The sequence below is a fragment of the Mesocricetus auratus genome, unplaced genomic scaffold (assembly GCF_017639785.1).
Source record: "Mesocricetus auratus isolate SY011 unplaced genomic scaffold, BCM_Maur_2.0 Super-Scaffold_100018, whole genome shotgun sequence".
Lineage (NCBI taxonomy): Eukaryota > Metazoa > Chordata > Mammalia > Rodentia > Cricetidae > Mesocricetus > Mesocricetus auratus.
The window spans coordinates 19,339,145-19,365,482 of NW_024429199.1; the positions used below are offsets into that span (position 1 = coordinate 19,339,145).

Consider the following 26,338-nt stretch of genomic DNA (forward strand, 5'->3'; position numbering starts at 1 on the left):
CACTAAAAAAACATAGAACTTTTAAACAAACAGGTGGGAGATTAAAAATCAAACAAGCTAAATGAACAAAGGGTGTTTAAACTTTCTGCAGAGGGACAGGAAAGAGCAAAAGAGGGGTGCACACAAATGCACCACAGCACCGTGTCTACCTCTCTTAAACTGCATCTCTTCATAGCCAATGAGAAAAGGCAGATTACTAAGAATAGGCTTATATGTACTTACTACAAGTTTAGAACAGAGTACAGCTCTGGCCTGATTTGGAAGGTCTGTAAAGGCGAGTCAGTGGCAGAAATTCCAGTCCAGACTGAGTCTAAGAACCAGGAGAGTAGACAGTGTGTGTTCCAATCCAGAAGACGTATGAAGACAAGAGAGGTGCCTGAGCTCAAGTGGAAGATAGGACAGGTGTCCCATCTCAAGGGGCCCAGAGTGACCTGTTATCTTTGGTTCTGTCGAGATTTTCGGTGGACTAGGTGAGACATACGTTTATTGGCTCTCAGCTCTCTTCAGTGTATCATTTCAAGTTGTAAGCCCATGCAGACACTGACACACCTAGAAAAACTTTTAACCAAATACACACACATACACACACACACACACACACACACACACACACACACACACAATGACAAATAGATGATTTTTTTTTCCATTCTAGCAGGACACCATGAGAGAATCAAGTTCCCATTGTTCTATAATTTAATCTCCCTAGCATACTTTCTGAAAGAAAAGGGGGAAAAAAAAAAAACAAGCACTTGGCCCTTTGATCATAAAATTTCCATGCTCACGTGCATGGCCTAGAAGACCAAAGCAACATGATTACTCAAGTGGTTAAGGTCATAGGTCACGGACTTACTAACTTAAGTGAGTAATCATATTATCCACTTTCCTCTCTTACTCCAGTTTTCTGTACGTCATGCACATCCACTCAGCTTTTCACCCCGTGCAAATGGTTTAAACTGTCTCTGCCTTAATTCCCTTCTGTTGGACCTGCCTCACCCTGAGGCTGGTAGGGGAACTGAAGGAAGCTATCTGGGTCGGTGGGCTGAGATAGCAAAAACGTCTTCAGAAATTTTGTCTCTGCACGCATTCATTCCCTTCTGTGCCGCACAGTCTGAAGAGTCAAACTAGAAATGTGTGAAAAGAACATTTTCAAAGGTTAAAGCTGAGATGACGGTGTTAAATAGTGGAACACTTGTAAACTTCAGTCCCCTGTCACTTCCACAGCCTTTCTCAGCCTTTCTCCTCACAGCTCTGTCCTCTCATTCCCCGGGCAACCCTCCCTCCTGTCTTTCTTGGTCCTGCCCTCCACAATCCTGGCCTCTGATTCCAGCCTATGAGGGCTCCCTGCCAGCTTTCTTCACTGTACTGCTCCTTCTCCCCTCCCATCTTTGCTTCTCTGAAATCTTGCATACAATTTAGGATGCCTCTCCCTCCACGCTGTTCTCAGAAAAACACACACACCAATGTTAGAGGACTCGCTACTCCTGCTTGAAGATTTCTCCCACCTCCGTGACCCTGACTCTCTCCATAGGCTCTCCAACTGGCACTGCTTTCATGTTCCCCGGTACTGAGATATTTGGAGAAGAGGCTGCTAACATGAAAAGCAACTTGAGAGGGAATAATCACGGTGCATTACCCAAAATGCAAGAGAGTCTTTGTCCTGCAGACAGCTCTGTGATCCCTGCTTGCCTTTTTACTGAGACCAGAATAGAACACACAAGGAAGGGAAGTTTATGCATCATGCCGTCTCTGGCAACAGACTGTCTACCAGCAATTCCAATCTGTCACTGCGACACAGCTCATCATAGTTCATAATGGAAAGCCAGAGCTGAAGGCCAAGAAATGAGAGCCTGCTGCTTCCCCATTTTCCATGGAGAAATGCTATCGCTAAAGTCAACATATTCAACTAAGTAGACACTTTATGTCCGAAGGTGAGAAAACTCTACTTAATGGGGCAGAAGAACTAGACCTCCATTTGTATTCAAAACTAACAAGCATTGTTAGCTACTCGGTTATACCTTGTAACGATGACAGGCAATGATGGATCAGAAGAGGTCTAGTTGAATAGTTTCCTAACCGACTTTTCAGATTCAAGAATAATGAGGTTACAGGAGCCTCGTTACCCAAGCAAACAAAGAAGTTTCCTCCTTTCTCAATGAAAGAAAGAAAATTCGTTAATTATACTGGAACACAGTTCATACAGAGTCAGTTAAAAATTGCATTTTTTCTTTCACCACATTCCTAAAGATGTTAAGAATTCAACTATGGGGACTCAGGAGCAAGCAGAACATCCAGCACTTAATGTGCAAGTTTGGGGACAAGAAGGCAGATCTCCAAGAGGCAGACAGAAACTGGATGTGGCATGTTATTCCAACCTCAGAAAGCAGAGATGGTAGATTCCTGGATCAGAGTGGAGAGCTACACTAGGCCATCCATATCAGAGAGCTCTGGGTTCAAAGGAGAGACCCTGCCTCAAGACATAAGGTGACAAGTAACGGAGGAAGGTTGCCGATGTCACCTTCTGGTCTCCAAATGTGTACAAGGTCACACACATGCACCACACACATGCAAACATGCACACTACACACATGCACTGGCACCCCATCGATACCCAGAGAAAGAGAGAGATTACAACAATAACTTAGGCTCTCATAGATCATACACCCAAATTAACAGGTCATTCCTCCACCTAGTCGACACCTAATCATGTCTCCTATTGATTAATAAAAGAGAATAAAGAGGCTGTAGATTAGTGAAGATTACAAAAGTGGGAACATTAAACTGAAATATTTTTTAACTTTTTATTTACAAAGTTTCTCTAAACATGATTGGGTTCAGTTGCTTAGGTTAACAGTCCCATCTTAGAAGGTCCTAACACAAGCAAATGGGAAATAACAGAAAGAGAGAACAGATGAGAGCAAATGAAAGGATGAGTATAGAGAATTAACAGAAATGCAACCTAGAGAGGATGAAACAATAGCATGCTCACATTGTAACATGTGAGTTCTATGAACACAAAGGTGGTAGCAACATCAGGCTACCCTAACCTCTATCCACAGCAGCTTCGTGAGCCACAGGACCAGGGAAAAGGGAATTAAGGTCCCAATAAACCCAAAAGCAACAGAGACCAGTTTCATTACCTCAAATGCTAGCCAGCTGGAAGTCAAGGCTTTGAGCTGCATATTTTCCCCCTAAGGCAAGCTAAGGAGATAGCCCAGTCAATAACGGGAAAGGGCTCACCCCGCAAGTATGAGGGCCTGAGTTCAGATTCAGAGCATCTACATAAAAGACTGGCATGGCAGTGTGTGGATGGGGGGGGGTGGATGCATACATATGGAGTGTTGAAGCCAAGCCCAAATGGTGGGCTCTAGGTTCAAAAAAAGTGACTCGGGAAGACACCCAAAATCCATCTCAGATCTCCGTGCACACACGCGCACACACCACACACACACACACACACACACACACACACACACACACACACACACAGGGCGGGACCTGAGATTCCCACAGTCCTGTAAGTGTCTATTAACTTACTGCAACACTAGTAGAATTGGTAGCTCCCACTGCCTCACAGAGGTACAGTAACGAGAGCAGACCACTGTCCTCAGGGACAAGTTACACAGCTGGTGTTGGCAATCCAATCTATTACTTTGTAAATCAGAAGTCGGGGGTGGAACTCATTTAAGAAAACATTTTCAAAAATGAAGACCTGTACTGCTACTGTTCGCTGACAGTTTATTCCAAGCCCTTGTTGTAAGATATTATTTTAAGGTGTGTTACATTTGTTTATGCTCTGGAACGATGTAAAGATGTGATGCTTTTGCTTGTGCTGCATTTGTTCAACTCTGTGAAGCTGTGATTCTTTGCCTGTCTAAAACACCTGAGGGTCTAATAAAGCCCTGAACAGCCGGTAGCAAGGCAGGAACAAGGATAGGCAGGGCTGGCAGGCAGAAAATATAAATAGAAGGAGAAATAGAAGGAAATGACCAAGAACAAAGATCGGAGGATGTCAGTGGCCAGCCACCTAGCCAGCCACAGAGTAACAAAGAAATGAATGTATACAGAAGTTGGGAAAGGAAAAAGCCCAGAGACCAAAGGTAGATAGGTTAATCTAAGATAAGAAAAGCTAACATGAAACAAGCCAAGCTGAGGCCAGGCATTCATAAGAATAAACCTCCATGTGTGACTAATTTGGGATCTGGGTGGCGGGTCCCCAAAAGGGCAGAGTCCAAAGAATAAAGAGCAAAGAGTAAAAAACAAACAAACAAACAAAAAAAAAACTACACTTCCTCTCATCCAACAGTGGCCATAGGATACTCCTCGAAGCAAGCGTTCCTTCCAAGGTAACCAGAAATGTGACCTGTTAGTGACCCCTACCCATCCCACTTAAACAGAGCCGTCTCTGCCCTCTCTCTGTCCTGAGGACTGAGCACTGGTTTCATACACACTGACGTAGAGCTGGATGGATGAGCGCAAGTATTGAGAAACAGTGGACTTTCAGTTCCCACACTAACTTTTTTAACCCTAACCTCTGGGGCATACTGTAGAAACTAAAAGAGCTAACAGCTGCAGCCAAAACAAGTAAGTGTTGACTCTGACCAGTAATCAAGCACAGGTGTCCCTGTTTCCCCAAGACAGCGGCCTTTCTTTCAAGGAAGGGAGGAGGGGATTGGCAATGATTTCCAAAATTTGGTTTTCGCATCTTTCAATCTACTCTTAATGCCTACTTCCAGTGCCCATTACTATGCAAGACCTTAATGAAAACATCTCAAGCACAAAGAATAGGATCAAATTTCTCTCCAGGATAATAACAGAGAGGCGTCTTTAATATTTTCTTCTAAGTAGTTTGATGATTCAGTATCTCCCTAAAAACTGTGTGACTAGAAAAACGAGTATTTTTAAAACCAATGATGGTGGCACATGCCTCTAATCCCAGCATTTGTGAAGAAGAGGCAGGTGGATCTCTGAGTTTGAGGCCAGTCTGGTCTACAGGTGAGTTCCAGGATAGCCAGAGATAAACAGAGAAACCCTGTTTCAAGGGGGCGGGGGAGTTTGGGACTTTAAGAATGAGGCTTTTCTGACAGGCAGTGTCTGAGCTCTGTGGACCCCACAGCAAGACAGTGGTCATTCACACAGTAGTGACAGGAACTCACCACAGAGCAGCCACACGATTCTGTAGGCTGAGGGGAGTCACTGAAAGCTTGGTACACAGCTAAGAATTACAAAATCCATCTGGTAATTAAAACGCATCAACCCGATCCATATAAACCTCGCAGAGTTTATTTGCCACATGGCACCAGAAAGAACTCACAGGTCACGGTGATCATGACTTATGAGCAGCTCAGCTGCATTTGCCACGCCCGGTTTTTGCATGGACACCTGGTACCGTCTTTCTTCCCCTTGAGGAAAAAGGAGTTGCCAATCTTGCGTTCTCCATGAATCCTCACATCCAATTATGTAAATTTGTAGGTAACAAAAACTATTACATTCTCTACCTTTTACTGAGATAAGTTATAGTTTTCCAAACACACTGGTGAGATCCATAAAAGTAAATGCCTCCCATTATGTCCTTTTGCACAGTGACCTACATGTGGAAGATACATGACCAATACAAGTGAAGATACTGGCGCGAGTGCGCGCGCGCGCGCACACACACACACACACACACATATATACACACACATATATATATATGTATATCTTTTTTTAAGGCTTGTTTTATTTTAATGACTGACCCACCTGAGGCCACAGGCAGGCCACTATGTACAGACATGAGGGAAGCTTTATTTCTTGGTCTCTTCCTCCTTGGACAGAGTCTTGATGATCTCCTCCTTCTTGGCCTGGAGGCGCTCCTCCTGGCTCTTTGGTGCTTCCTTGGTCTTAGACCTGCGAGCCTCAGCTTGGTCAGCCAGGAGCTTCTTCTTTTTTTTTTTTTTTTTTTTCCCTTGGGAGGGGGGGTTCGAGACAGGGTTTCTCTGTATTGTTTTGGAGGCTGTCCTGGAACTCGCTTTGTAGACCAGGCTGGCCTCAAACTCACTGAGATTCGCCTGCCTCTGTCTCCCAAATGCTGGGATTAAAGGCGTGCCCCACAGCCAGGAGCTTCTTGCTGGCCTTGTCTGCCTCAGCTTGTAGATGTGCTCCATGAGATTCCACTTGTTTTTGAAGATATTCCCTTTGACCTTCAGGTATAGGCTGTGGTACACATGGCGACCAATTTTCTTGGATTCACGGTGTCTCCTGAGAAGTCAATGCAGGAACCGCATCCTTCTCTCCCATTGGCAGTACCCTTCCGCTTCCCTATGCCCATCTCCCTGCCCTTCCGTCGAGCCAAAGTGTTTTTCCGGGATCGCCCGGGAATGGACAGTGACAGGATTCAGGATGATCAGCCCATCTTTGATCAGCTTCCTTATCTGCTGAAGGGAGCTGGCATTGGCTATTTCATTGGTCTCATTGGGGTCCAACCAGATGTGCTTTTTACCACAGCGGAGGACACTAGAGCCAAGCCTGTACTGTAGCCTGAGCATACTCATGGCTGCAAACGCAGCAGTGAAAGGACGATACTGTCTTATTAATTAAAAAGACAGCTTAAGATACTAAAACTCGATCGAGAAATGCTTCGTATAGAAGGCATCCAAATTTGCACGAGCACGGTACTGAATATGTCAAGTATGAAGCACAGGAGAGCAAACGGAGTCAGTGAGACAGCTCAGAAGGTAAAGACTCCTGCTGGCACATGTAGAGACCTGAGTTCAATTCTAGGAGACCCAAACTGTCAAAGTAGAGAACAAACTTCTGCAAGTTTTTCTCTGACCTCCACATGCACACTGTGGCACAAAGGTACACAAATGCACGCACGCGCACACACACATACATACATACATACACACACACATACAAACATACATACATAGACACATACATACATACACACTGAAAGAATAAAAATTAATTTTAGAAAATTTAAGTATACTGGCCTGGAAAGATGGCTCAGCAGTTAAAACAACTTGTTGCTCTTATAGAGGACCTGGGTTGAGTTCCCAGCACCTACATAGGGGATTACAGACATCCTAACTCCAGTTCCAGGGGATCAGATGCTCTTCTCTGACCTCCATAGGCATCAGGCAAGCACATGGTGCATACACATATATTCAGGAGAAGCACTCATACATATAAAGTAAGGCAAATAAACTTTAAAATAGTTTTCTAAAAAAATGCAAAAAAGATGTGAGGTTTATGTTTAAGTAACCTGCACATAACTGAATCCAATTCTAACACTTCAACAATTTTCCTTAGCATCATATTACACTGTCTATCAAAGACGATGAGAAATTTAAATTACAGAGTAATGTAATTTAAATATTTTTAAATTGCATGGAAAAATCTAGTGAGAATGAATTCCCAGCATGATTGCAAATGGCTCTATGGTACTTCTTCTTCAGGAAGTATCTTCCACAAGCAAGCTGCAACTCACCAGTAATCAAATGATACAAGAACACATCAAAATCAGACTGCAGAAACTTACAGGCAGGAGAGAGGGTGGCCTGGCAGCAGGATCGTATCAAAGGGAAATATGATCTCATCAAGTGTCTGATGAGTGCTCTCAGGATGTGATGCTTAAGTTATGAACCAAAAAGAATAAATGAGAGCTTTCAGCTAACTTCAGAGGAGAAAGACATCCCAGGCAGAGAAAGCCACTTTGTGCAACAGACCCGGAGCAACAACAAGTATACTTGAAAAGCCATGACTCCATGGCTTCCAAGTCAAAAATTTTATAAGTAGTGTGAATGATGGGGACTTGGCCACTACTATGTGAGGTAGTAGAAAAGCGAGGGGAGGAGTAGGGTCTACTTCCTTCTGAATCTGCTGGTTGGCTCCTGTCAATTTAACACAAACCTAGACATGACAGGGAGAGGTGATCATACTTGAGAAAATGCCTCCATAAGAATGACCTGTAGGCAGCCAGGCACTGGTGGCGCACGCCTTTAATCCCAGCACTCGGGAGGCAGAGGCAGGCGGATCTGTGTGAGTTTGAGGCCAGCCTGGTCTACAAAGCTAGTTCCAGAACAGCCTCCAAAACAATACAGAGAAACCCTGTCTGGGGGGGGAGAGAATGACCTGTAGGCAAGTCTGCAGGGCATTTTCTTGCTAATTGATGTGGAAGAAAGCATCCCACTAAGGGCGGTACCACACCTAGGCCAGCGGTCCTGGGTGGTAGAAGAAAGTACACTGAACACGTTACGAGGAGAAAGCCAGTAGGCAGTATTCCTCATGGCTTCTGCTTCTGTTCTTGCCTCAAGTTCTTGTTTTGACTTCTCTCAGTGATGGTCTATTACCTGAAATTGAAAGATGAAATCAACCCTGCCCTCTCTAAGAAGCTTTTGGTCATGGTCATTATCACAGCATTGGAAACCTAACTAAGATGCTGGGTTACAAAAATCCATATGGCAAGAAATTCACCCAATAACAGGAATGCCAACAATAACAATAACAAATACATGGAGAGGAGCATGTATTCTGTTGAGACAGCTCAGAGAAGATGGGGGTTGGATATAAAATCTGTTTCTCAAAGGAAAGATCTTGGCCATAATACATCTGTTAGCTGCACATGCAAGCAATCTCTCTCTCTCTCTCTCTCTCTCTCTCTCTCTCTCTCTCTCTCTCTCTCTCACACACACACACACACACACACACACACACACACACACACACTCTGTCTCTCTATATATAATACTATTATGGGTTGGTTTCATCAATTAGTTAGTTGAGTTCATCTTTAAAAATGTTTTATGGATGCAGACATTGGCTCCGAGAGTCATTGGGCAAGTGACTGCGGGCAAACATGAAGACCAGAGCTGGACTACTCAGAACCCATGTAAAAACTGGACATAGGGATGCGAACCTATGAAACTAGAGCTAGCAGCAGGGTGGGAGGGATTAGGCAAGCAGATCCTGATGGTAGGTCAGGCCGGAACAGTGAGTTATAGCTCAGTGAAGAGACCCTTTCTCAATATATGCAATATATGATGGCTGGAGACGCCTGAAGTCAACCTCTGCCCTCTACAGGCAGAGGCAGGCAAACACAGCCACACACACACACACACACACACATATATATTTATCACACACATGCATAAACAAAAATGATAACATAAGAAAAATTAAATAATTTTAATTTTAAAGTAACTTTAAATATATTATAAATAAAATAAGTACAAAATTTCTTTTTATTTAACTAATGCAATCAATAGAGCATAGAATGTAGTAAACTAATTAAGAAACTATATTTTTGATACCACAAGTATTAGAAATGCTACAGAGGGTGTGGCGATGATATTTATTCTTAGCCTGTAACTTAGAGGAATAGATTTTATAGCTTGGAATATTTTTGCCATTTCTTACCTGAATGTTACCCTAAAAGTGGGTGACTTCGGGATCCTCACAGCAGACTCTGTCTAGAGAGACATAAAAGTCATCTAGTCTTGAACTCACAAGCACACGCAACTTGTTTGGGGACTTCAAGCTCATTCACCTTCTAACCCCAATGAAACACATCCCGAATATAAGAAGCCATTTGCCAATTTATCTACTCAAATACAAAACCAAAACTCCCTGTTGAGCATGCTGCACATTTATCCTGTTCAGCATTCAATTTGAAGACAATGTGTTCTGGGGATGAAATAATTTACAAGATGCGACAACAGGCATATGTATCTGGGGAGGCAAAATTGGAACTAATTGTGATTGAAATACAATCGTGATTACCCTCCTCACAGTAATTTTTTTTCTAAAATTGCTTTCCAGAAGACAGAAAAGCACAAATACGTGCTTCTATACCTAAAAATGGGAGTGAGTACCTAATGAGAAGGTAACAAACAAGTTCACTATGATCAATTGTTTTCCTGCTGAGCTGGAGCCTACTTACATCCCTAGGTTTAAAAAAAGGTTTCTAGGGGGCAACAAGCATCCACTGCGCCCCAGTCTTTCCTTTCACAAGCATAAATGACACCAGAAATACTGGGCACAGTGGGAAGGCTTACCCATCTTTATAACTGGACAAGGGTGAATATTGTACCAAAATCTGAAGGTTAAATTTGTCAGCATAATTCAATTCCAAAGCAAAGGAAAGGGATGAGGGTGGAGAGGCGCACAGTGTGGCTGAAGGTCGTGGGGAGAGGGACACAGTGTCAGCGAAGGTAGGGGAGAGGTACATAGTAGCAAAGGAAGCTTGCGGTGGGTTGGCACAATGTGTCCAATGAAGATGGTGAAGGGGGAAAACATGTTATTAGAGCAACAGAAGGCTGTGAAATTTAATTGTGTGACAAAAGACTTGTTCAGATGACCTTCAACAAGGATCCATGCCGTCAGTGGCTAAAATTCCCTCTCAAACAGCTTATTTTGTCTAAGTAAAAACTATCCTTGAGTTCTCTAGTCTTAGCTTATCACTCCAGCATCCCAGCAGCCAGGGCTTCCAGATTTGCTGTGTGGTGGCCATTTCTCTCAGGCTCTGTCACACAACACCAGTTTCGTTGCAAAGTCCCCTCATCCTAGCAGACCCAGTAAGTGTGAAAACATTACTGCTTTTACCTTTAAAAGCTTGCAATGTACAAGAGAGCACAGCATGCTCTGTTAATCCCCTGTGGGCATGAAGCAGTTTAAGAAGAAAGTGCTGATTCAGTGTTTGCAGACCTGAGGAAAACGCCTGTCTTTACAAAAAAAAACTTTCTCACAGACTTCAGCCATTAACTTCTCCTCGGCACAGACTGATACCCGGCTGTTGGTTCCTAAGACAACGTGCATCATTTTGGTCTATGGCATCATGGTTTTCCACTGTTTCAAACACTTTCAAACTTTCTCAATAGTGCTTTACTGTTTTGAAGGACCAGTACACATTCTAGTGTAAATGTCAAGTGAAATATTAGAAAACATGCAAATCTGCTAAGTAAAAAAAATTTTTTTCTGAGTTGTTTGCTGAAGTTATTGCTAATGAGCTTTTCAACTTAGTAGGTACAAAGTCTGGAGCTATGAAAAAAAATTTCTCATGAAAAGGAAAGAAGCTATCAACTAGGATTTGGGTGATTGTAAATGTGTAACATTATCTGAATGGTTACTAGGTTCTATGTGTGCTCTCCTAGACCACTCAACTCTACCTGAAGCTGTGACTGAATGTGTGCTTTACTCAACACTGACACAAATTTAACACAAATGTGGATGTTTCTCAGCTAATTAGATTACCTTAAATATATGTAAATGGTTAATTTTAGAATTTGGTGTTATTACTAGTAATGCAAGGTTTTCCAGAATAGGAAGGCAACAAGACTAATTTAATTAAGATAGAATCTGACATAGTTAGAATAATACTCCATGCAGGTTAGCTCTATAAGAATAACAGCTCTACTAAATTTTTTTAGAGTAAAGAATTTTAATCAGGAATTCAGATCCTGAATGTTTTATCTGAAAATGGTTCATACAATATGAACACATTTTCTGAAGTTTTAAAAAGTGTGTGTGTGCGCGCGCATGCCTACATGTGTGTGTGTGTGCGTGTGTGTGCGTGTGCGCGCGCGTGCATGCCTGCGTGTGTGTGTGTGTGTGTGTGTGTGTGTTTGTGTGTGTGTGTGGAGTACACATATGTATGCAGGTGTCCGAGGAAACCAGAAGAGGAATTAAATGCTCTGGAACTGCAGCTACAGGCATTTTTGAGTCCCCACCCCAAAATGAGAATGCAGAGAAACAAACGCAGACCCTTCGGAAGAGACATAAGAGCTCTTAACTGCTGAGCCATCTCTCCAATCTCATTCCTGTACCTCCAATTGCTTGACAAGGTACATAAGTGGGAAGCTGTTATTTGCCCCAAACAAAGTTGAAGTAAACATAACATATCTTACGGTCGGACCATCTGAAGTCTAAGCACTAGTACAGGAATGAGTTCTGCAATCAGGCTAACCTTGTCAACTGCTAAGATGAATGCTTCTTGTGGCATCCTGTCTGTGTTCATCAATATGGCTTCCTGCCTAGGATGCCTCACATCATCACACAGAGTCTAGAATCACTCCCACTTAGGTCACATCAGGATTCTTGGGCTAAATTCAGAGAACTGCAGACCTATGCTAAGCAAAAGATGCAAAATGTGAGGTGAAAACCACAATGCATGAGGCCTGAGACAGCAAAACAGGCAATGATTATACCATTAGTGACTCATTCATTCTAGGTAACCACCCTGCATTTGTAAAGCAGGAATTTTAGGTTTTGGTCAACTACTGCCATGCACCTGAGGATAAAAGAATGGTAGGAAAGAGTTTAAGATTTATCTAGTAATACATCTACTTATTTTTTTAAAAAAAGGAAATCATTGATTGGAGAACAGAAAAGCAAACTGAGTGTAAGAAAATGGGTAAAACAGTATGTCTCTAAAGGTGAATGAAGAAGTATTATGTTTACAGTCATGGTGTATCTCAGGGATCTAACGGGCCATTCATCTCATTTTATGAGACAGGGTTTCTTACTGGTCTAGAGTTCACCTTATTAGATGAGGAGGGCTGGGGAGTCAGCCCCAGGGATTCGCCTGTCTCCACTTCCCCAGAGCAGAGACTACAAACATAGACAACAATGTGTAACATTTGTCAAAGGGTCTTAGGACTCGAACTCATGTCTCCATGCTTGCACAGGAAGCTCTTTACAGACAAAGTTGTATCTGTAGCCTGGAGGCAAAGAATGTTTTAACACTTTCTGGGATTGGACGTTTTGATATGATACCAGAGAGATTTCAGATCTGTCAGTACAGGGGGATGGGAAAGTGAAATTGTGCTTCTGTTACATGTAGAAAACCTTTAACACTGAGTTTGCCTGGAGGAAACATTAAAGGACAGCAGTCATTATCCTCCAGAGACTGTTTAATGATTCTACATGTGCCATCACCTCATCAATGGAGCACCTCACTGATGGAAATACACTATACTATTTCAAATGTAGCATCTAGCATTAGACCAAAGATGGATCAGGAATCAATAAGCATAGCTAATTGAATCACTGACATTTGAGAAAGGCCCAACATCTGAGACACAAATAAGTTATGGTGTGAAACTTAGCTTAAGGAGAACCAAGAGTGTTCTATTCTCCAACACCAAGAATACATACACAGTCCCTCAGTACATAATTTAGGAAGGGGAGAGAATTCACCATGCTAATCACCATGCTAATCACCATGCAAGGGAATACCAAGGCACTCATACCTCTTCTCACTGATACTTATTGCTACCACAAAGGTGTTTAAAATAATCTTTCCCATTATACCAGATGTCCAGATAACAAACTAAATAGGCTTGATTTCCATTAGAATTATACAAAAATAGAAACATTCAATTTTCTTTAACTGCAAAGGAAAGTGGTATTTTCTTAAATATACACTGTAGCTATTTTTTAAGTTAAAATTTTAAGAATATATAATTCAGGTAGTAAACATTTATTTATGTTGCCAACAAAAGGAATCTACTGACAACTTAGTGTGTGCCCACTGTTTGAAACTGTCTTGGTCCAACTACAAGAAACAGGGAGGCAAGAGTTATTCAAGGCCACCATATCACAGTGTCTTTCTTGAATAGGTGCTGAGGACTATCTACAGTGCCAAAGGGTACCATGACTTTTCGGGACTTAGGAAATTATTTAATTTTGCTACTTTTAAAAACTAAAAGCAATGAATTTAAAGGGGAAAATATTTGAAATATCCAAGGAAGCTAGAACAGACAGAAATTTGAGAACTGAGAGACAGTCTTTTCTTTCCTACTGACCACAACCGGAAAATTTTCAGACATACCTGACATTAAGCAAAACCTCACACGTGTCCCAAATGTGTTTTTATTAATGAATACGATGCACAAGATATTTTATAAGGTCTATGAAATCGAAATGTATTCCTTTGTCAGTGGCCTGACAAGCCAATAAAGATTCTATTTCTCTCAGGAAAATGTTACATCTTAGGAGAAAAATAAAGCACTTATAAAACATACCATTGTTCTCTGTAGTATAATTGGAAGGAGAACCAACGAGTTTAATTGTGGCATCAGCTCTGCCAAGAAAATGGGCTTGAAACAATTGTTTCTCCATTATAAAATAGAGGTATATCATCTGTCAGTCAAGGGTGATGAAGTCTTGCAGGAAAGCCAGGAGGAATATATTAGAAAAGTACCAGGAGTGCACTCAGCTCCACCTAACACTACAAATATAAAAATAACATAGTGTAACAGTGGTAATGCTGCTCCCTGTGCAATCAGGAAAGGTAGGGAAAGTGTGAATGTGAATGCATTCACAACCCGTGAGGGAAGAGAGTTAGCTCAATTCCCAGAACCCACATAGTGGCTAACAACTGACTGTAACTCCAGTTCAAGAAAATCCAATACCTTCTCTCATCCTCTAATGGGTATAGACATACACACATGATAAACATCCATATACATAAAATTAATAAAACTGTTTTTATTGGGTCTACCCTGGACTAGCAAAATAGCTTTGAAGCTAAAGGAGCCTGCCTCCAAAGCTGAAAACGTGAACTAGACCCCAAGGACATACTTTGTAGAAGAAGAGAACTAACTCCCACATGTCGTCCTGTGACCACTACATACATGTTCTGGCTCCTTCACCCCCACACAGAAAGTTATATAAATACATAATTGTCTCTCTATAAAAATGTGAGTTTTAAAAATACTCTAGTCTATCCCAGAGGAATGCAAAAAGGTTAAATGAAGTAGGAAGAAACAACTAATATCTGAATTACTAAGTTTTGATCAATAACTCCGGAAGGACACCTCAGCATTCATCAGCAAGTTGGGTGGGGCATAGAGGAAGAATGGAGGTGCCCAAGAAGGTGGGACACAGAAATCATACAGCTACTGGCTGAGGACTCAGGGAAGGTTGCGTCAGATTGGAACTACAGCATCATCTGTGCCTTCTGTATTGTCAAGATGGATTGATACTGAAAGGAGGTAGAATTTGTTGACTGTCTTTTGGGGCACAGGTATGGGTGTGCCCACGCAGGTAGCAGGTAGGTGTGTGTTTGTGTGTGTGTGTGTGCTTGAGTACACATTTGTGTGTGTTAAGAATGTGTGTGTTGTATGTGCACATATGTGGAAAGCTAAATGTACCTGCGTAAGCATGGAGGCCAAAAGAGGACATCAGCTGATGTGCTCTGTCCCTCTCTACCTCATTCTCTAGGGACAGGGTTTCTCACTGAATCTGGACCTAAGCAGGCAGGCAGCAAGCCCCAGTGATCCTCCTGTCCCTGTTCCCCACAGGGCTAAGGTTACAGATGCTATGACTACAATGGGCTTTATGTTGCTGGAGATTTGAGCTCAGACATTAACACTTACAAAGAGAGCTCGTATTCATTAAGCTGTTTTTCCAGCCACTGAGATTTGTTTCTTATAAATTTTAAGAAGCAGGGATATCAAGTCTATATCAGAAGTTGTAAACAATATGTAATGGATTATGGTGACCAAAAGAGAGAGAGAGAGAGAGAGAGAGAGAGAGAGAGAGAGAGAGAGAGAGAGAGAGAGAGAGAGAGAGAGAGCGAGTGAGTTGGGGTCCACATGTAATATTCTAGAAATATGCCTCTGCTCAGCCACAAATAATAGGAGCTCAGAACTTCTATTGCCTTTTAGATGTCAGCTGCTTACCTCTGGATGGCCTGGCCTTGGTGGAGAATGGCTCCTATTTTGTATAACAAAAGACCTAGGCCTGGGTCAGTCTATAACTCCCTCCCCTGAAGGCTAGTGAGATTGGCTGACATGGAGTGTCTGAGGGCTTGAGTACATGTTGCTTAGGAGTGTCTCTAGGGTTAGAGGAAATATTTTATATCAGCTCCATATACATGATAATAGATGTCTTCTGCCAGTAACCCTACTTTTGGATAGTTCCTTAAGAGGACACTTGAATAAACCCTGGTCTCCAGTATTGACTGGGAGCCCTCCTGATATGACCAGATGTCTTTTGGGTAGCTAGGCCTTTCCTCATCCAAACTCCCCCTCTCAGGGTCGGACCTGGGGCTGTTCAGCTGGTTCGGATCACAGCCACAAAGACATCAGCTTGGAATACATGGCCCCTGCAGCATAGGACTGACACAGGCCAGACAAGGCATGTGTGAATGTGTGTGTGTGTGTGTGTGTGTGTGTGTGTGTGTGTGTGTGTGTGTGTGTGTGTGTGTAGAAACAGAACGTGCACAGGAAGCAATCTCACACCATAGAACTTTATAAATACTGTTCCTTTCATCACAGATAAAATTTAATGCAATAATGTATTCATCTTTAGTCATCACAAAGTCTCTTAGTAAATAGCAGAGATTTATGGCCCATACTGAGTTTCCTATAACATATTTATAACACTGAAATCTCTATATTAATTAATATTTTAGAATGAAATAAAAAATAGAAGTCTTTTGAAAATTAATGATGTTAGTCAGTTGATTTCATTGACATTCAGTAAATTTTGCTTTGTCAGAAATAAGCTACTGTGGGAATTATATGACGCCAATTAACCAAAAAAAAAAAAAAAAAAAAAAGCCCCAAACAGGGAGGGGACTAAGAAACAGCTCTCAAGTGTAGGCTTGCTGTAGCTTTGGCAAGATATACAGTTTGACAACAATAATACTATTTGAAGGTCTCTAAAACATTATTAGTATTATGGAAACATAAAACTGTATTATTTCCAAAAGGGTAGTTATGCAAAAATATTTTCCACTGAATTCACATAGTAAAAGAAAACATGGCTGTCCCTACAAAATGTGATTAATCCAACCCCAAAAGGTAAAACTCAGTCAAACACACATCTACTTTAGGTATACCTGAATGATGACTTTAGATCAAAACTGGTTTAGTATCCTCAAGTACCTCCTCCTTGCAAATAAAATGTTTCTTAGATATATTAAAAGAATTATATCTCATATGAACATGACAAAACTCAGGTCAAAATCTCTAAACAGGATCAGTATTAACACGTGCATATGATATTTATTCATACTGAATATCACAAACATAACAATTTGCAAAACGAGTACCCTTTGTAATTTAAAATCATTGGATGCTGTTAAACAAATATTAAGAAATACACAACTGTGTTTTATTCCTGTTTCCAATACATGAGAAGGCTTACTTAACATCTAATCCTGACAGCCACTGAGAACTAGTTTTCAGTAAGCCATGAAATGTTTTTAGGCATGCTTTTGATCAGCCACCCAGGGAAACTTGGGAACTCTATAACGATTTTGCTTAACTTCTAAATTGGAAGTGAAGCAAGCCAAACTTCCTGGTGAACCCAGATAAGGGACACAATCACTAATTTGGCTACTGATGAATAATGGTCTGTGGAGAGGCCACAGCACAGGAATGCCCACACTCTTATTGAACCTTATTGAAGCCAACTGAGATGCATCAGCCTAAGTAAACTACCAAGTGCTACAGGTTTCTCAAACAGGTGCATCCATACTGTGCCACCTGCTTTTTACTCTGAGAAGGCACTCAAAAATAGAGAAAACAATAGAGGTAAGAGGAAAACCACAAGGGAGACTTGAATGTGACATCCGAGAAAATCTTTATAAAACATAAACAATTCAAGTGAAAAGTTCAGAAAAATGAATAAAAATCCACAGTGCACCAAGAGCAAGCAGAAGTGATATACGGAACCTGGAGTTCCTAGTCCCCACACCACTTGTGCTCATTCGCTTCATCAAAAGGAAGTTAAACAAAAGACCTGAAATAAATTCGCCCATGAACATCCTTTAGTAGCATCCTCAGGATGAAGATTCCCCACAGCAGCCACAGATAGTAGAATACATCATTGCAGATGACTTAGAGGACAGACTAATCAATAGGAAAACAAAAATGCATTCTAGCTTTTTTTGTTTTTGTGATAATGGTCTTCTTCTTATCTTCTTTTTGTTGTCTATAATAGAAGTAAATGAGAAGGTGACAAGTGGGGTCAGTGGCCCACTATGGCAGCAGTTCTCGACATATGGATCATGACTTCTTGGGGGGGTTGAATGATCCTTTCACAGGCGTCGCCTGAGACCATCAGAAAACACAGATATTTACATTACAGTTCACAACAGTAGTAAAATTACAGTTATGAAGTAGCAATGAAAACAATTTTATGGTTGGGGGGGTCAACACAACACGATGAATTGTATTAAAGGGCTGCAGCATTAGGAAGGTTGAGAAGCACTGCACTGTGGCAATGTGCATGAAGAGCTTTGGTCTTTTTTTTTTTTTTTGGAGGGGGGGCTTTAGTTAGCATCACAACCACCTGATTTCTGAACCTGATTCTTTTGTAGGTAGAGAAAGATTATGCCATTGTCTTGACACTGACATACACACAACACACGTAAATGTCATCCTTTAGATTATATGTAAAATATATGAAAAGCTGTTGATGATAGACATGTTAATGAATTTGCTCTTTTTTTTTGTTTGTTTGTTTTTTTGTAGACTGAGAAAAGTTTATGTAGCCTGGGGTGTGAAAACGCTGTAGAACCATACTACTTGAGGTAATAAAAGGGAGCTTCACTGTGTCAAAAATAGGTGATGATGGGGTGTCAGTATATATTTACATGCAAAAAATGCATATTTAATATAATACATGCAAAATGGCAGTCATTCTGCCTGATATATGTAATGACCTTGGTGTGCATCAGGTAACAGAAAAGGAACTGTGAATTTGAATGGAACAAGTCCAGGCAGATGGAATAGAGGGAAAAGTCATCAGTGTAATTCCACACAGGTTTGGAAAAGTGTTGTATGACAGATAACTGCAAAAGACATGGGAATTTTTTTCAAACTTTCAAAAGTACAGAAGAAAATATCTCAACGGAGAAATCATCAGCTTCTCACATAATTTTCACATGTCAAATTGATTAAATGAAAGTTCATGATAGTTTATTTTTTTTACTTTAGTTCTTACTAAAAATGTACCACAGAGTTCAAAACTTCCATCTCTAAATTAGAATTTACCAACCTAAATTCCCAAAACACCAAGGGCAAGGACTTTCAAACATTTTGTTCTCAGAAAAAAAAAAATCTATATTAAAAAATGGAATTAGGCAATGAAATTTACACAGAACAAATAAAAGGTTTAGAAAGGTCATGAGTGAACTGGGAAGGGACTTCCTTGAAGCATACACCTTAACCACAAAACCACTGCGATAATAGGTGTGAAAGAGGGATCAGGGTCTGGTTGGATGAGAATATGGGAATCAACTGGGTCTCTGGACCATCCATGATAACTTTATGCAACCTAGTTCAACTTTAAGCTGTTTAACATTTTAGAGCTTATATTATTAAGAAATGATCCACCATGAAAACCAAAAGGAAATATGGACACTGTTGCTTCTATAAATGAGTATATGGTCCCCCTGCGTTTCCTACAATTCCCTCTCCATTCTGCATGAACCACTGAGAATTCCAGACCTCATGGGACTCCCACCCCCACCCACATCCACACCCCCACACCTACACCCACCTAGAGCGCAGTAAATAAAGCCTACTTCTGAACATAGTTATGGTGCCTCTAATGCCACTGACTTCCCTTCATTCACAGCATCTCTTGACTTCTTTAGTTGCTACAGGATCCACACGGTACCCTGGAATCTAACCTCTGTGGCCAGCCTTAATGGCAACTGCCTTTACCTGAAGAGCCATCAAACCTAGGCAGTGTCAGACTCTTAATGAACATGATTTATATATTTCCCTACTGTTGCATACAGCCTGAAACTTACATGCACAGATGAGTGTTCTGACTTCTTCGTACAGAACAATAGAAACTACAGGGTGTCCATAAGTGAAAAGGGACAAACCAAAGCTGCTTAGTCAGCCATTTTAATCAAATTACAGTAAAAATAATCTCCTATTCAGAATGTTCAAACTGGGTGAAATTTAAAGTACTAGAATTAAAAAGTTTGCCATTTGAAGGATTTCAGATTTAATACTATTAGGCTTTATTTTTATTTCTTTTTCTTATCCAGGAGGTTTTCGGTGATGATCAACACATTAAGAGAGGGCCTTGTAAATGACATTATCTTTCTCAAATAAAAATGTATATACTGAGCTGGGAGTTGGTGGTGCATGCCTTTAGTCCCAGCACTTGGGAGGCAGAGATAGGTGGATCTCTGCGAGTTCAAAGCCTGCTTGGTTTACAGAGTTCCAGGACAGCCATAGCCACACAGACAGACCCTATCTCAAATTTTAAAAAAAGTATATACTGTAGCTGAATTGCCATTATATATAATATATATCCACACACACACATACATACATATATACATACACACACACACACACACACACACACACACACACACACACACACATATATGCTTTTCACAGTTCCCTTCACCACACAGAACTCTGAAAACCTTGTCATTTCCGTTGTGGTGAATGACTCTCACCAATGGGATGCTTGGTGGTGGCTCCTATCTTTTAAGTAGCTCTGACTTGGAGTCAGGTACAGAAAAACCAAGGCAATGTAAGATGTGTGGAACTTAGAGCCTCATACCATCCCCAGCTTCTTCCAGCTCTGACAAGATGTATCTGTCAGTACAGGTGCTCGCCCCTAAGTCTGATGACCTGAGTTTAACCCCTGAAATCCACATGGTGGAAGGAGAGAACTTGCTCCTGAATGTTGACACATGACCTTCAAGTAAGAGCTATGGCTTTCATGTGGCATGTATATACACACATGCATGTGTGCATACAAGTACACACACATATATATATATAAATACCAAACAAAGAAATGTAGAAAAGTAAAAAGTCCCAGAAATACACAGTTCTTAATTTTTAAGTTGTATGATGTTGGATTGTGTAAGAGAATCCTGTGCTCAGTCCATGTTTCAGGTGTGAATTTGTCCATTGCCTGGTGTAAATGTCACTCAATCATGAGTCTCCCAATAGTTGCCAGATTATAAGACTATAGTTACAATAATAAGTGGGCTCACAAGGAGGATCCCACAGTACCCAAGATTTCGGGCTCCACTAGAGTCTTGGAAAGATATGGCCCCTGCAATAACAGAAAGAGAATGGAGTAGGAGAAACTTAATTTATTTTGCATTGTTTTCTACATCCTTAAACACACGTATGCACAAATACATGCATGCATGTATAACAGATATTATAAAATTCTAACAACTGGAGAGTAGAGAGGTAAGTAAAATTTTTAACTATTTTCATTGAAGTTCCTAATTTTTATACACAGACATTTTGGAACTAGAAACATAATTTAAGAGTACAACTGAAAGCCAGGCGATGATGGTACGTACACACCTTTCATCCCAGCAATAAGGAGACGCAGGTCAATCTGTAAGTTTGTGGCGAGCCTGGTCTACAGAGCAATTTCCAGGACAGACACAACTACACACAGAGAAACCATCTCTCAAAAAACAAACAAACAAAAACAGGATAACTAAAAATAGTTTGCCCGTAGTCACGTTCAACCCAACTTTATCTGAGATTATTAAAATAAGGGAAGCAAGGATAAGGAAATAGTTCCATGGGTAAAGTACAGTACTTACTATACAAGCGCGAGGACCTGAGTTCAGATCCCTAGTCCCTACACAACAGGGCAGCATGCACCAGTAAACACAGCACTAGAGATATAGAGACAGGATTCCTGGAACTCACTGGACAGTAATTCTGGAGAAATCAAGGCTCTCCAGGCTTGGAGAGAACCTGTCTCAGCAAACTAAGTTATAAAGACAGAGAATGACATTCCTCCTATATCTTGTCTTTATCACGCCAACAGTAAAAGGCACAGTCTCTCTCTGTGTTTCTGTGTCTCTGTCTCTCTCTCTGTCTGTCTCTCTCTCTGTCTCTCTCTCTGTCTGTCTGTCTGTCTGTCTGTCTCTCTCTCTCTCTCTCTTCAGTTACAGAATTCTTAACTTGAGGATGCGTAAGACTCAAAGGGCATTTATCCTAAAGCTAAGCCTTTTTCTCTGTAATATAGGCTCTCATTCCCCTCTAGTGGGGTAGGGGTGGGGCCTCTCTCCATCAGTTATCCCATTTTTCTCCAGCCTCTTTGCTTTGTCTTTCTAGACTGCCTACAATGTCCCCTACCTTAACAACAGCAACAGCAAAGGTGGCCTTGGATTGCCACTCGGTCCAGCTGGGTTTTCTCCATCCCTCCCCATCAGCTCAGAGGAACTCTGAAGTGCTCTGTGAACTCAGTCTATTGTGTCCACACTCTTAGACTTCTCCAAATGAAAAAAGTTCCTTCAAGTCACAGGTAAGCTCTGAACTAAGGATTCAGTAGGCATCATCATTTCTCACCCTACTCTTATCATTCTAAACCAGTTCTCTGACTACTCCAATTCTCAAACCAGGCAGAGTAGCACGTGCCAGGAATATTAGCACTTGAGAGACTGAGGTAGGAGGATTACCATGAGTTTGAAGCCAAGCTGGGCAACATTGCAAGAAACAGGGCCAGCCAGAGCTACACAGAAACACCCTGAAGATCAGGAGGAAGGAATACAGGGATGTAGGGAGAGATGGAAAAAGGGAAAGGAGAAGTAGGGAGGAAAGGAAGGATAGGAGAAAAGGGAAGCGATGAAGAGAATTCTCCATGAAGAACTTCAGATACATATTGGGGTTTTGTTTTACTTTGACGTGTTTTTGTTTCTTTGTTTGTTTTGTTTTCTTTTGCTTCCTACTGCCAGTTTGGTGACCCTCTATGGGTTTTGTTTTGATTTTTTTTTTTAATGAATGCATCCTTGGGCCAATCACTCAATGACAGCTTCCCATGGGTCACTTTTATGGCTCACATCACATATTGCACTCTTACATGGGTGATCTTACATCGCATTATTTCTACTGCTGAATAAATCCATATTTCTGCTTCCAATCACTCTCTAAGCTCTTAGAGTATAGCAGGTGTTGGGAACAACTTGTATCTGCCCTGTGTCAGTCAGATAACCAGAGAAGGAGTTGAAATGGTAAGCTGTGACTCTTGACTCCTATACCATTTGACACCTTTTCTAAGGAAGCACACAGAGCCTCTTGTTCTGCTGGGGGCAATGCCAAGCTTCGAAAATGTAGAACTATGAGTCACAGACTTCACAGCAATGAAGGTCTTTGTGGCAGAACTGAAGCTTAGATATCAAGAAGGCTCAACACAAGCAGGAGAGAATAGCTGGATGGAATTTTAAAAAGCTGGTAGATCCGGAAGTGTGGGAAGATGAGGCGGAGTGCAGAGACCATCCCAACCCCTAGAACCAAAGATGCTTTTCATTGCCTGTCTTGTCCTCTTGCTATCTCTCCAATTACCTAATGGACAAAGTTAGTTAAACTGGAGCCTCAAGCATACCCGTTTGGTTGGTGTAACTAAGGAACTATTTAATCAGTTAGGGATCAGAGTTCACATTTTAATAATATCATGATCTCATGGTATTAAGCAGCAGGGAAAAACGTGTTGTAAGAGATCATGAACCTCTGATTATTAACTGCTGCTTACACGTTGTATAACATGATCTCTGGGATACTGTCACTTCCCTTGGAGGGCAACAAAATCAGAGGTTGCAAGGGGTACGGGCAGGGGACCTGCAGGTCACGGCCGAAGTGAGAATCTGGGCCCCCAGTCAGGGAACTCCAAAGTGAGGGTTCAAGCTCAGTATGTCTGGCCACTCACAGTACACAGTTTCCAGACTCTGTTTCTATTTATAGACTAGCTAGTTCTCTATAGCCAGAAGATATCAACACCACCCAAATAATTCTACATATTCACATACTCCAGAGGAACTGTCTTTACTTCTCAAGATGCAAAATAAACTGTTTCTATTTTAGTGCCTTACTACAATTATCTTGTTGGTGATCATATTGCACTGGTAATTAACTATTGTTTCTATATAGATCTGTCTAACTTGACTGTAAACACTACTTTTATCAAAGCATCCTTTTCTTGAAGTTTACCACAGTCTTTCCTTTAAAAATAGATGAAATATGGGTTTAAGTTAAGAATCTTTAGTATTTGAACCATTGCTTCTTCCCATCCCCCAACACAAAGAAAATTTCCATGATCATGATAAAAATGATTAGTCACTAAGGATAGCCTTGCACAATGAACGGATACTAATTGTGGCTTATTTCAGACATGTGAACTTATTTCAAAATTAAGCTTCCATTTTTCTCACCTTAAAAATGCAAATGCATTAAAATGCATCATAACCAACAGCGATCTAAGAGAAGCTGAGTGGCATTTTCAAGAAACTGAGATAACACATAGATTAAATTCCACTTAATCCAGAGGAATCATACATTGCTCTAATGGTCCTGGTACCCAGAGCACTAGAAGACTTCAACAACACTATCTGCACAGGGCAATCCAGCTGTGTGCAGTGGCCTTGAATCCAAGAGAAAGATGAAAGGAGAGCCTCCAGCCAAGCTTGGGGTTATTTTTCAAACACGGAGAAGTTTAGTCTTCCAAAACTTCTCCACGGACAGAGCGATAACTCAGTGATGCTGTGCTGTCGTCAGTGGATTACCTCGAATTGAGATGTCTTTCTGGGGCTGCTGCTTCACAGCAAATAATTATCCTGATAAATCATGCAACCAGAACTCTTGTTCAGTGGAGTGACAAAAATATCCAGCGTGTTATCTCAGCACATGGATAGGCAGAAAAATAATATGAAATGAGAAGCTGGTTTCGATTTTTGAGTATCTGCAGTCAGCAGTTAGAAGGAAGCAATATATCTGTCTCCCTTATGAGGTAGTTTTTAATTACAATAGACTTTAGATTTGAAGGTAGACAAAGAAAATTATGAAGACTGACAGACACAGACGGGCATAAAAGTTTTTACTTTTGCGACACTCAGACTTGCGATTTCTGCCCTGTGAGTTAATTAAAGCAAATGTGCATTGTCTTTGCTTTAATAAGTATACATCAAATGTGCACCCAGGATCCCATACTGGAGGGTTAATGCCAGTAGTAGTTTCTTGGTTGGCTCCACATGAACAAATGCTGATTCTCGCACCTTTTGCAACCTAAAACTAAGCACCCTCATCATCTATGCTGTACAGGGTTGGGGGGGTCACAGGTTGAAAAATATACCCATGGTTACCTGTCTCTATACTCTCCCCCTCGCTGCCAGTACTGACATACCTTAAAGCTGGACAAACTCAAGAAAGTGTTGTGACAGCTGGTTTATGTAACTGGTAAAATGATTACCTTGGGGGAGAGGAGAGTCTTCACAGTGAGCCTGGGCCTTGGTATTGGTGTCCACAGCTTTTGAGAAAGGATCATGTCACATTGCCCAGGCTGACCCTGCTGAACTCACTATGTAGCCCAGGCTAGCTTTGAAGTAATCTGTATGTAATAATAAGCTTTTCAGCATTTACTATCGGTCAAAAAGAGAAAGTTATTTTTCCTTCCGGTTTGCACTGCAGCTATGTCTGTAGTACATGTATATGTGGATGTTTGTTCAGTATCTCGGGCCACAGCAGCATTGGAGTGAATGGTGCATGGGGCACTGTGCTCACCCCTGAGCCTAGAACAAAGGGAGGCTCATCCTAGTCACAGACACCACTCACCGCTACAGGTCAGTTCATACTTCCTTCATGATACTGAGTTGGAGAAGCCTTCTTCATCAATAGGCACCTATCTCTTCTTACTGCTTTTTAACTGTAGCCATGCCTCAAGGCCTTTGTTGTCCTGGGTTACATTCTATCAAATCCTCGCAAAGGAAAATTACAAGATTTTAAAACAGCCATGATCTTTTGAGAAGGGCAATACTTTGGGAAGCATTTTGTAAAACTAACACAATTTTTACCATGAATCTAAATTGTTTTAAGCAATACAAGCTCCTCTTATTTCTCAGGGACTGTTCAAATTTATAATCAGAAAAAAATAATTTGATGCCAAATTATTTCTAAGGTCAGAGTACTAAATGCTAACTAACACACACCATGTAACTGTGCATTTAACCTCGGCATTTCAGCAAAGTGTGTTCTTCCTAGCCTCACAGCTCAGTAAGCAGAGCAGACAGGCTTTCAACACCTAGTTCAGCATGGTCTCCTTGAAATTTCATCAATCAGAGCCACAAAGCAATCACAGAACACTGAGCTGTGATGACAGCTACCATTACATAATGTCAAGGTCAATCAGTAGCTGCCCCTGACACACACACCAGAAGCACAAGTCTTGTATGTATGGTGATAGCTACTGCCAGTAATCTGCCTTTAAACTTCTCTGTGTCTCCTGTCTTCTTTATGGAACATTCTAGACCAATCCTACAAATGACCCTAAGAAAAATTTCCCATACCCTCCCGTGTGGCTCCCTTAAAGGAAATTCTTGATTCTTCAAGAATTCCAGACA

The 26,338-nt window shown here is 41.3% G+C and overlaps 1 protein-coding gene and 1 pseudogene across 1 annotated transcript in view; both read right to left on the minus strand.

The window, feature by feature from the left end:
* Ptprk (protein tyrosine phosphatase receptor type K) overlaps positions 1 to 26,338 on the minus strand; it is a 517,652-nt gene that overhangs the window by 338,344 nt on the left and 152,970 nt on the right.
* On the minus strand, positions 5,722 to 6,533 carry LOC106022999 (annotated as a pseudogene).